Source organism: Hemicordylus capensis, chromosome 1 (genome assembly GCF_027244095.1).
Source record: "Hemicordylus capensis ecotype Gifberg chromosome 1, rHemCap1.1.pri, whole genome shotgun sequence".
NCBI lineage: Eukaryota > Metazoa > Chordata > Lepidosauria > Squamata > Cordylidae > Hemicordylus > Hemicordylus capensis.
This window is the reverse complement of record NC_069657.1, coordinates 200,647,446-200,659,594: the sequence shown is the minus strand read 5'-3', so window position 1 is coordinate 200,659,594 and position 12,149 is coordinate 200,647,446.

Genomic DNA, 12,149 nt, shown 5'->3' with positions numbered 1-12,149 from the left:
CTTGTGGAAGTCCATACTTTAGTTCTTGCTTTGCAGAGCAACAGCCTTCAAGCAACACCATCTGGATTCTACCAGAGAGGTAGGAATGGAACCACTGTAAAAACAGTGCCACCCAATCCCATCTCCCTCAGATGACCCAGAAGAATACCATGGTTGATGGTATTGAAAGCCGCCGAGAGATCCAAAAGAATCAGCTGCCGAGAGATCCAAAAGGAGGGTCACACTCCCTCTGTCAATACCTAATTGGAGATCATCCATTAAGCCGACCAAGACAGTCACCTCATAGCCCACCCAAAAATATTATCCCTAAGATTGATAAAGCCTCCCCTCCTTTGTTGGCCTATACGCTTTCCCCATCTTTCTTTTGTTCAAATCTATATTTCCTGGAAACCCCAACTACCAAACTGTCTTGAAGTGGTTCAGTTCAGCTCTCTTATGTCAGAGCCAAATGCACATCTGGTTTCTCCATAAATGGTCTGAACAGTGACTTCAACCCTGCTTTTCATATATGGATTTCTTACTCTTACATTTGGGCTAGCTGGTAGTGTGATATGTGTATGACTAATCAAGTGGTTCACTAGGCATTCTGTGTCATGTCTACTTTCACAAAAATACTGATTTTCAGGTTTGGACGCTAACTCTGCCAAAATGTTTCATGTGATTGAAGTAAAAGAAGGAGAAAATATTGCAGTATTTAGCTTGCAAGTATAATTTATGTTCTTTTGACTGATCTTGTTATGGCCAGGCTAATTTGGCCATAAAAAGCGGGGGTGGGGGGGACTACCTCCTCTCTGTATCAGTTGACTGTTCAGGGAGGGCAACGCTGATCTATGGGAACAATTTGACTTAATTAAGTGAACACCGAAGGATCCACTGGTTTTCTTTAGGTGGCCAGTCACATGAGAAATATGGGGCATTTTGTTTGGGGAAATAAATGGATGGATTGTAGAGGTGGGGAAGGCTGAAATGTGGCTGTCTTTGCAGCTGGAAAGAGACTGGCCCTTTGTAGGATGAGGGACCTGAGCTTGTGGAGGGGAGATACAGATTCTTCCTCAAGGCCCAGTCTTATGTTGTCCTTCCTTGCTGCTGAGAACACAAAGCACACAGGCTGTGGTGAAGCGGTTCCCCATGTGGTTAGAGTGAATCCATCCATGCCAACAAAATCCATCACCAGATGTGATTAAAATAATCTCAGCTGTGGTGAGCTGCTTCCCACAAACAGCTTCCTGTGCAAACAGCTTCCTGTTGGGAGCCCCATACAGAAAAAAGTAGAAGCAAAAGCTAACAAGCTGCTTTCTATCCACTGCTTTTCATTCATTCATTCATAGTATGTGTCTATTGCCTTTCAACAATTTTCTCAAATAAATAGCATTTCCTCATGTAAAAACATAAACCAATCCCAACAAGGTTGAAATGGCAGTTAACACAGCAGCACAGTCCAAACCTTGAAAGGCCTGGTACGGGAAGAACAGCAGTGTAGATTAGGGGTGTGCAATTCGGGATTTTGGGTGATTCGGCTCGGACCCGAACCGAATCACCCCTGTTCTGTTTTGTGCCCAAATCTGGGTCACCCGAATCACCCTTGATTCGGTTCGGATTCGGATTTAATCCGAATCCAAATCGATTCGGGGGGGTAAAAAGGGGCCCAGGGGCAAAATTTTGGGGTGGGGTGGTAGTGCCCAATGGGTAGAGTCTACCACCCAAATTTCAGGGGGATTGGGCAAAATCCTGATTTTTGGTGAATTTTTAAAGTTTTAGTGACTTTGGGGCAGTTCGGGGGCATAACATGGGATCTGGGCAAAAGGAGTGGGGTGGGGTGGTAGTGCCTAATGGGTGCAGGCTACCACCCCAATTTCAGGGGGATTGGGCAAAGGGCTGATTTTTGGTAAATTTCTGAAAATTTCATGTCTTTGGGGCAGATTGGGGCATATTGGGGCAGAAAGTGGGGCCTGGGGCAGAATAGTGGGGTGGGGTGGTAGTGCCTAATGGGTGGAGGCTACCACCCCAATTTCAGGGGGTTTGGACAAAGGGCTGATTTTTTTAGAATTTTTGAAGTTTTAGTGACTTTGGGGCAGTTTGGGGGCAGAAAGTGGATCTGCCCCAAAATAGTGGAGTGGGGTGGTAGTGCCTAATGGGTGGACGCTACCACCCATCCCCAATTTAAGAGTGATTGGGCAGAGGGGTGAATTATGGTGAATGTATTTGTATGAGGTTTGTCTTCATAAGGTGAAGTGTGCTAAACTGATTACTTCCTCATATTATTCATAGTAAAGAAAAGTGTGAAAAAGTGAAAGTGGGGTCATGAGAGTTGTTTAATTGAAAAAAATCTCATTTGCTATGATAGAATGAGAATTCACACCTCAGAAGTTTTAATATGAGGAAGTAATCAGTTTAGCACACTTCACCTTATGAAGACAAACCTCATACAAATAAATTCACCATAATTCACCCCTCTGCCCAATCACTCTTAAATTGGGGATGGGTGGTAGCCTCCACCCATTAGGCACTATCTACCAGCCCACCCCACTCCTTTGGGGCAGATCCACTTTCTGCCCCCAATCTGCCCCAAAGACACCCAAACTTCAAAAATTCTCAAAAAATCAGCCCTCTGCCCAATCCCCCTGAAATTGGGATGGTAGCCTCCACCCATTAGGCACTACCACCCCACCCCACTATTTTGGGGCAGATCCACTTTCTGCCCCCAAACTGCCCCAAAGTCACTAAAACTTCAAAAAATCTCAAAAAATCAGCCCTTTGTCCAAACCCCCTGAAATTGGGGTGGTAGCCTCCACCCATTAGGCACTACCACACCACCCCACTATTCTGCCCCAGGCCCCACTTTCTGCCCCAATATGCCCCAATCTGCCCCAAAGACATGAAATTTTCAGAAATTTACCAAAAATCAGCCCTTTGCCCAATCCCCCTGAAATTGGGGTGGTAGCCTGCACCCATTAGGCACTACCACCCCACCCCACTACTTTTGCCCAGATCCCATGCTTTGCCCCCGAACTGCCCCAAAGTCACTAAAACTTTAAAAAATCACCAAAAATCAACCGTGAATCGAATCACCCGAATTTTTCGTGCCCGAAATTCGGGTGATTCGGCTCGTGCCCGAAAAATATCGGGGGACATCGGGGGTGATTCGGTTCGGCCCTGAATCACCCAAAATTGTTCATTTCGGGCACAGATCGTTCTGTGCCCGAAATTTTTTGCACATCCCTAGTGTAGATTCCAGGTGAGCTTCTCTGAGGAACAAGTTCCACCATTGGGTCACCTCACCACAGCCAAAAAGGTCTTCTCTCCATTTGCTCCCTTGCACCTCTCTTCAGATGGCAGAGGAGAGACAATGTTAATTTTAATTTTATAATTTTAGTATATAGGCAGATTGATGGGGAAGCAGACTTTGGTCAGGTACTCAGACCAACTGCACCTTGAATTGTGCTCGTAAATGATGTGGAGGCCAGTTGTTCATTGTGCACTGTCGAGATATGTTGCCACCATCTGATCCCTGTTGGCACACTAGCCAACATTTTATACTAACTATAGTTTGCCACCATTCTTCAAGAGCAGTCCCACATACATTGCAGTAGTCAATTCTGGAACTTACCACAATGTGGATAACTGTGGTCAAGTATCTCTGTCTAGGAGAGGCTGCAGTTGGTACACCAGCCACAGCCAGTAGAAGACATTCTGGTCCACTGAGAACTCTTGGGTCTCCAGGAACAAAGCTGTGTCTGGGAAGAACCTCAGACTGAAGCGGTTCTTTTGGGGGGGATGCAACCCTATTCAGAACACTATCGTCTTGAGCAAGTGCATCACTACTCACAGTAGCCCTATTCACATGTTATGTTCCACATACAATCTTTGTGCGGTATACCTGTAGTGGCCAGTGCAGGCACCGCTAGGGGGAGGCAGTGAGGAGCGCCATTAAGCATAAATTAGAAGGTGCTTACCTCCATTCAGGCAGCACCTGCAATCTGCTCCGAGCTGTAGCGCACCACCCAGCACTCTCTGAGGTGGGGGATTAGCTCCGCCACTCACCTGGCTTCTGCGGAGCTGATCCCCCGCCAAGGGCCAGGTGAGTGGCAGAGCCGATGCCCCTCTGCAGAGAGTGCTGGGCAGAGAGTGCAGGTAAGCATCTTCTAATTTATGCTTAATGGTACCTCTCACCCCTGCCCCCACCCAACAGCAACGGCCACTAGTGCAATATACACATGTATAGATCTGTACAGTTATTCATTCACATGCGCAGTAAGGGAGGGGCTGGGGGGAGTGAAGCAGGAACTGTGGGTGCAACTCATTTTCCACTCTTCTTGCCCCATCCCTACTGGTTCTCTCTCTTTTACCTCGCCACAGCATTAACTCTGGGCATGTGGGCTGGTCATTCGCCGGGTTCCCTAACTGATATGTTGGTGCTGTTAATTGTTGGTTTAATCCTACATAAATATAATGTATCTGAACTTCTGGCTTATTTATTTTTTAAACAAAGGCTGTATCTGCACTGTAGTTTTACCTCTGCTTTATATCCACTTTAATATACAGTGGTCCCTCGACTTACAAACTACTCGACATAAGTATTTTTCGAGTTACAAACGGCAGTTTTAGATCCGGTTTTAGATGCAGTTTTTTCGACTTACAAATTTTTAGATGGGGTTTCCTCGACTTACAAATTTTTAGATGGGGTTTCCTCGACTTACAAATTTTACATGCGGTTTCCTTGACTTGCCTGCCGGTTTACTGCCTGTTTATTCTTGAAAAGAAATGTTCCTGTGCAGTTTGCAAGCCTTACTGGGGGTCTGGGTCTTTTTTCTAGGCTCCGGAACGCATTAATCCGTTCCCAATGCATTCCTATGGGAAACCGCTTTTCGACTTACGAATTTTTCGACTTACAAATGTGCATTCGGAACGGATTAATTTCGTAAGTAGAGGGACCACTGTAACGGAATATAGATTTATGCGATCATAAAACAATATCGCTCTGTCCTACCCACCCGATTTTGGGGATTGTCCTTTGGTGAGTGTGCTGGGAATTATGTAAGAGATCTTGGGTAGCCCTCACTAGGGTTCCCAGTGTTGTCTGAAAGGAGAAATGATTATTGTCTACAGTGCAAATAAGTCATTAAGTTATTAGTGCAGATTGTACAGTGCATGTTCTCTTCCCACCCCCCACCCCCAGCAAAAGGCTTCACATTTCAGAGCTACTTAGGACCAGTTCCAATATTAGAGCCACTGATAATTCGTTAACATGCAACTTGGATGCGTTCCACCATGCCACCTGTGGCTTACTATGTAATAATAATAGTACTTGTGGAGGAACTGAAGTGGCCATATGTCAATCATAATGGGAAGTGTGACCCCCCCCCCCCAGTCATGTACAAGTGTTCTTTTTCTCAGTGTCACCCACTAGTTAGGGTCATACTGCAAGAAAGAATCTCAACTGGTGCCAAGCCAGCAGAAGCAAGCATCTTGGGCTTCATGCCGCCTATTCCATTGTCCTGCTCCACAGTCGAATGTATGACTTTCCATGTTTTGATGTGTTGATTCATGAAACATTATGCTGTCATTTGATGGGCATGATACATTTCAAATAAGACAGGTGAAGTTTGTCTTTAACTTGGCAGCAGTAGCACATCTGGTTTTCAGAGGCAGAAAAGAAGTCTCAGATAATAGATGCTGAACTTGAATTAAGGGTTTAATAATGTATTTTTAAATTTATTTAAAATATTTATACCCCGCCTCTCCAGTTCATTACTGCTCAGGGCAGCTCACAATGTAATATAATATTATTAAACCAACACAAAACTCATGGTTAATTTCCATTCCTAATCAACAGAATTAACACTGAATGATGTTTTTACTATTTATTTTTTAAAGTAGAAATGTATTCATAAGACATCATCCCACGCTTACTCCAAAGTGCTCAGGGTATCATACACAGTCCCCCCTTTTATCCTGACAACAAGCTTTGAGATAAGTTAGACTGAGAGATAGTGAGTGAGTGAGAGAGTAGGTGTGTGTCTGGGTAACAGTTTGTACCCAGCTCACCGCGGTCTATATCAAACTGAATCTTGTTTGGTGTTGTTGACAGAGGAGTGGGGGCTTTCTCTCCTAACCAAGTGCATGTTTTATATCTGCTGCCACTTTTCATTAGATTATTGCTGTGGCAGGAGTGCCTATTGTAAGGTGCTTCACGAATTGCTTTAATCAGGCCATCTCATCACAGATAAGAGCTTGTGGGGGGAAACTGTTTACACTTCTAGTTTGGGTGATGTGGTTGGATCCGTCTTGATAACATGGAGGGTATGGATACTAATCACAGCACTGTGCACTAATCTGAGCTCCCAGCCATTTCATCAGCTCTTTCCTTTGTACTGTCAAAGCAGTTTCTAGCACCTCTCACTTGCTGTCTCGGACAATGCAATGGCACACTATTCTGTTTAGCAAACAAAATTATATTGAGGCCTAACTAAATGTTCTGAGAGACACATTGCGGCTGCCCTGTCTCCAGTCCCCAACATGGCTCTCTGGGAGAGTAATCAAAGAAACCTGTGATGACATGATGTCATTGCAGTGAGCGTTTTTGCCACCCTGTCTCAGTTTCATTGGCTATGGTTGAAGGGGGTGGAGAAATGTTCTCATTACGGATGTACTCTGTTCAGAATAGATTTTTCAAAATGGAATATTTATCGAGTGGGGTGGGGTGGGGTGTTCATAGCAACACACTTTGGTTGACCATTGAGTGTACATCCATCAGAGAGCCACAGCCAGTCCTAGCTTTCTGACCATTGTACCAGGGACATAGCAAGGTTGGAGAGGGCCCTGGGGCAAGATTTGTATATGGTCCCCCTGCCTTCATGGAGGGGGTAGTGCCTACTTGTTGGATACCCATCCCCAACGATGTGCTGGCTGTTCTCTAGTTGAGCCGATGCAACCTGATGATGTCACTGGCCACACCAGCTCAGTGAGGCAGTCTGCCCCAATCTCAGAGGAAACAGGTGGTCTCTTTAAGGCAGGCTGGACCTCACTGGCATTGGGGCAGCTCTGACTCGCCAAGCCGGCACTGCTGCTGGAGAGCAACCAGTGCAAGTTGGGGCCGAATATCCAGTGGGCGGGGGCAGGGGAGGCAGGAGGCAGCAGTCAGATCCCCATGACCTCCAGTCATCCATCCTCCTTTCTCTATGGTAGCTATGCCCCTGCATTGTTTTGTGAACCGCCCTGAGCTGTGAACTGCCCTGAGCCATTTTGGAGGGGCAGTATACAAATCACATCAAGTCAAATATATAAATAAATAAAGAGTACCTAATAGATGGCTTTAAGAGGGGTTTGGATGACTTCATGGAGGAGAGGTCTATCAATGGCTACTAGTCGGAGGGCTGTGGGCCACCTCCAGCCTCAAAGGCAAGATGCCTCTGAGTACCAGTTGCTGGGGAGTAACAGCAGGATGGAAGGCATACCCTCAGCTCCTGCCTGTAGGCTTCTAGCGGCATCTGGTGGGCCACTGTACGAAACAGGATGCTGGACTAGATGGGCTTCCTAGATGGGCATGCCCTCAGCTCCTGCCTGTAGGCTTCTAGCAGCATCTGGTGGGCCACTGTGCAAAACAGGATGCTGGACTAGATGGGCTTCCTAGATGGGCATGCCCTCAGCTCCTGCCTGTAGGCTTCTAGCGGCATCTGGTGGGCCACTGTGCAAAACAGGATGCTGGACTAGATGGGCCTTGGGCCTGATCCAGTAGGGCTGTTCTTATGTTCTTACGGATATGGCACATATGCTTTCAAACACCTATTTTTTGCATGGACACTTTTAGGTGTCACTTTAAAGCATCTTAGTTTACACCTAAATGTAGAAGATCTCCCGCAGTTTCAGAAAATGGTAAGGCAGGAATGTTGACATATTGCTGAATATGCTGCTAAAGAGTACAGAATTTGTCTAATACAGCTATACGGTTTAGTTATCACAATGGTACTTTATACATTGGCTCAACATGGTTAAATCTGACCTTGCTTGAAAATTAAACTCACCTGCAAATGTTAAGGACACAGCTTTTGGCTTGTGATTTATAGTCTTTCTTCACCATAGTATTTTAGTTGCAACCTGGAGTATATAGTTCTGTCCATTGTTTTTTCTTGCTCCCTGGCCCATGAATGAATCAGTGGGGTGTAAGTGCAATACACTGTGTGGATGCATGCTGAATATGAAATGCTTGGTAAGTCTGGCTCTCTTCTGCCCGTCAGCCCTTTTGTGCCAATTTCAAGCACATTTATTGAAATTGACCACATTGTGTCTGCCATTACTGGTAATAACTCCTTAGGATGGATCTAACCTAGCAGCAAAGAATAGACAGCAGCAGTTGTCTAGTCCAAGAGCAGATAATTGGGGAGGTTACATGAATGACTAGAATGCCAATCCCTGCCACTGCCGCCACAACAGTGATGAGGCGGGGGGGCGGGGTTGTGCCCCCCCATGTGAGGCAAGGCACTTGGCCGCCATCTTGCCTCCCCATGCACATGGCCAGGATCAGCCAATAAGGAAAGGAGGCAGGCCAGTTACAGTACCGGCTAGCCTCTATTCGGGCCATTCGCTCGAAGTAGTAGACAGAAAGTTTGATTATTATTTTTTAAAGGGAAAGGGGGGGAAAAGAATGGCATTAGATTTCAAGCATTGTAAGATATTAAAAGTGCCCAATTGGCTCTAAAGGCAGGTATATGCACTATGGACTTAAAATGTGCTGTGGTCTACAGGTGCAGCAGAATGAGAATCCTGAGGGATAGTCTGGACTGTACCTAGTCAGATAGCTGATGGTGGAAATGCTAGATTTCCCCCATATTTATAAAAAAATCTGTAAATAAAATTTAGCATATAAGGGAGAAGAAACTTAGCTCACCTTTCTCCCTGCTATTCAAATTTTCTGCTTTCAAGGAGATCTTTTTTAATGTAAAGCAGAATTCAAAAATAGGTTTTAGTCCAGTCCATTCTAAAAATAGGTTTTGGTACAGTCTAAAGTGGTACAATCTATCCTACCACCTCAAGACTCACTTTACCAGTCCATTCTGTTGTATGTGTAGAACAGGTCAGATTTAGCAGTTATTATTTCCCCTACAGAACTCTGGAAATTGTAGTTGCGGGGAGTGGGCTAGGGATCTCTCAGCATCTGTTTAGAGCAGGCCTACTCAACTTTGGTCCCCCAGCTGTTTTTGGACTACGACTCCCATAATCCCCAGCCACAGTGGCCAGTAGCCAGGGATTGTGGGAGTTGTAGGCCAACGTCTGCCGGGGAGCCAAAGTTGAACAGGCCTGCTTTAGAGAATAGTTCACAGGACTCTTTGACATTTAAAGCGCTATAAAATTAAGGATCAGCTAAAAGACTAGCGACCCATATCGCAACAACATTCAGCAGCTGCAGAAATAATCCAATTCAGTTATTGTTTAGGGCTTTTTGCAAAAGAAGTCAAAAATGCCCATTGAGGAACATAGGAAGCTGCCCTATACTGAGTTAGACCATCTAGCTCAGTATTGACTACTCTGGCAGTGGATCTCCAAAGTTTGGAGCAGCTCTTCAAATTTTCAAGCAGAAGTCTTTCCCAGCCCTACCTGGAGATGCCAGGGATTGAACCTGAGACCTTTTGCATGTAAGCAGATGCTCTACCATTGAGCATCTCATTTAGAATGCCCTATCCTCATTTAGATTGCCCTATCCTCATTTAGAATGCCCTCACTCCACATTGGCTTTGTGATGTTGGTACATAGTGATGGGGTACACAGTGTGATATCATCACACTTACTATATGATTCCCAGTGAGATTCCCAGGAACAAGAATTATTTGTGCTGACACACAACTACAGGTTATGAAAACAAGACAAGATCTGGTTGCCAACAGGCTGCAAACAAGGCGAGAAAGAGGGTGTTTGAGAAATATTTCAGTTCCCCCAAAAGCTCCACCAAAAGGTTCATGAGTAAACATTCTGCACAGCCCTATATAAAACTGATATAGGCCTGTACCACAGCCCCAGCTCCATGCACAGTAAGGTAAATAAGAAACTTTGATCTAATAATAAATTCGAGTATGAGGCAGGAAGCTAATAGTGGCACATTGGCCAAGCCAAGGAAACCTCTTGTATGAACATCACAGAGGGTTTAGAAGGAGCAATATATATACACAAGAAGAGTGTATATCTATTCTGTTCCACATGCACAATTACAGTTTTCAGTCCATCCCTTGTGGAGCAATGACTGCTCATTTCCTAAAGAAAACAAAAGCAAATACAGTTAATTTTGGTTATAAACAAGTAATGCACCAGCATTTGAAGTGTGTGTGTGTGTGTGTGTGTGTGTGTGTGTGTGTGTGTGTGTGTGTGTAGAGGAATTGCTGTAATTCAGACCCAGCAACAGTCTCGCCTGTTAACCATATTATTAACAGCACTGCATTAATTTGCATACATAACCATTCATTTCACATCTAACATAGTTTTATTTTGAGCACAATCCACTAGCTACTGCACAGTCCCAACTGAAATTAATGGAAGCTGCATAAGACTAACAGTTCTTTATCTATTCAAATTTCTAACAATCCCTTCCTAAAGGCTTTTAAATAAAGCAAACCTATACAGTACAATACAAATGCATGAAACAGATCCATTAAATCTGATCAATGTAAATCAATTACATGTGTTAAACAAGGCAAAATAGATGTTAAAATTCCAGTCTTCTCTATCTGCACCCCTGTCTTGGCCACCAAAAGCCAGATCAAATTAAAAGGTTGTTATACATCCGTTTAGGTATTTTGACACCTGCACACCCACATGGATATTTTCTAATGGAGCGAATGAATTCAACCATAAATTGGGTGCTACCATTAAAAATGACCTCTTCCTGGTTGCCACCCCTTACCCCCTGAAGGTGGGAACCTCAAGTAGAGGGCCTGCAGATATTTACGATCAGGCAGGTCCATATTTCAGAAGGTGGTTCTTAAAAAATCCTTGGCTGGCCCTTTAGGAAAGCATGAATAGGCTTCCAATGAATATATACAGTCATCCCTCTCCCACCTCGGGTTTCCCAATTGCGGATTTGGGTATCTGTGCCTTGGAAATTGTTGTGGTCTCACCAACCATGACCTGAGTATCTGCAGTTTGGCAATCCTTTTTAATTTTGGGGTTGGGGTAATTTGGGGGGGTCAGGGGGTCATTTCTGGGGATCAGGGGTGGTTTGGGGGGTTGAGGTGATTTCCAGGGGTTTGAGGGTGATATTCAGGGGTCAGGGCAAGGGTCATTTCTGGGGGGTCAGGGGTCATTTCCGGGGGTCAGGTGGCAATTCTTTCTGGGTTTTACCTTGGTTTTTTGCCCTTCGGCAACCACGATTCCCCTAACCCCCTGTTTCCAATGCTTTCCTATTGCTCATCTATCGCGAATTCACCAACTGCAAGGTTTTCCAGGAACTGAATCCTCACGGTTGGCGATGGATGACAGTATTTTGTTCTAAAATAACTGCCACTCTGTGGTATCAGAACAAAGCATATTTGCTATACAGACTAAAATGGATTTAATTGTAATTTCTTCTTTTCAGAGAAGCTTGAGAATTGTAGTTCTGTGATGAGCACTATGTGTCACACTCCAACAGAGGCTTTTCAAAAATAAACTAAAATTCCCAGGATGCTCTGGGGGGAGCCATGATAGTCAAAATGATAGAGATAGTTAAAACTTAGTCTGCATATACTTTCTGGCTCAGATATTTCAAACACTGTCCTACATGTCTTTGTAATATTAACAGGAGGGTTAGTTAACACATGACAATGAAGGAAACCAATGTATACCATCTTGGGTGAAGTCAGTTGAGAGTGGTTCACAAACTGTGAGGTGTGCTGTGGGTATATTGTGCACCGCTGCACTTACAGATGCAAGTTGCGCTAAAGCACATGTCTTGCAAACACTGAAATTGCTCAAGGAGTGTGATCACACAGCCACTGGAAATAATGGCCATGCAATTGTGCGACTACTTCATACCATTTCAGCATCTGTGCAACATGTGCTCTAGTGCAACTTTCATTTGGAAGATGCAGCAGTGTCTATGGTGTGCAAAACACCCACCGAACACTTCATGGTATGTGAGCCAGTGTTTTTAGTTTGGAAGTGTAGGCACTGGGAAACAGTTCACA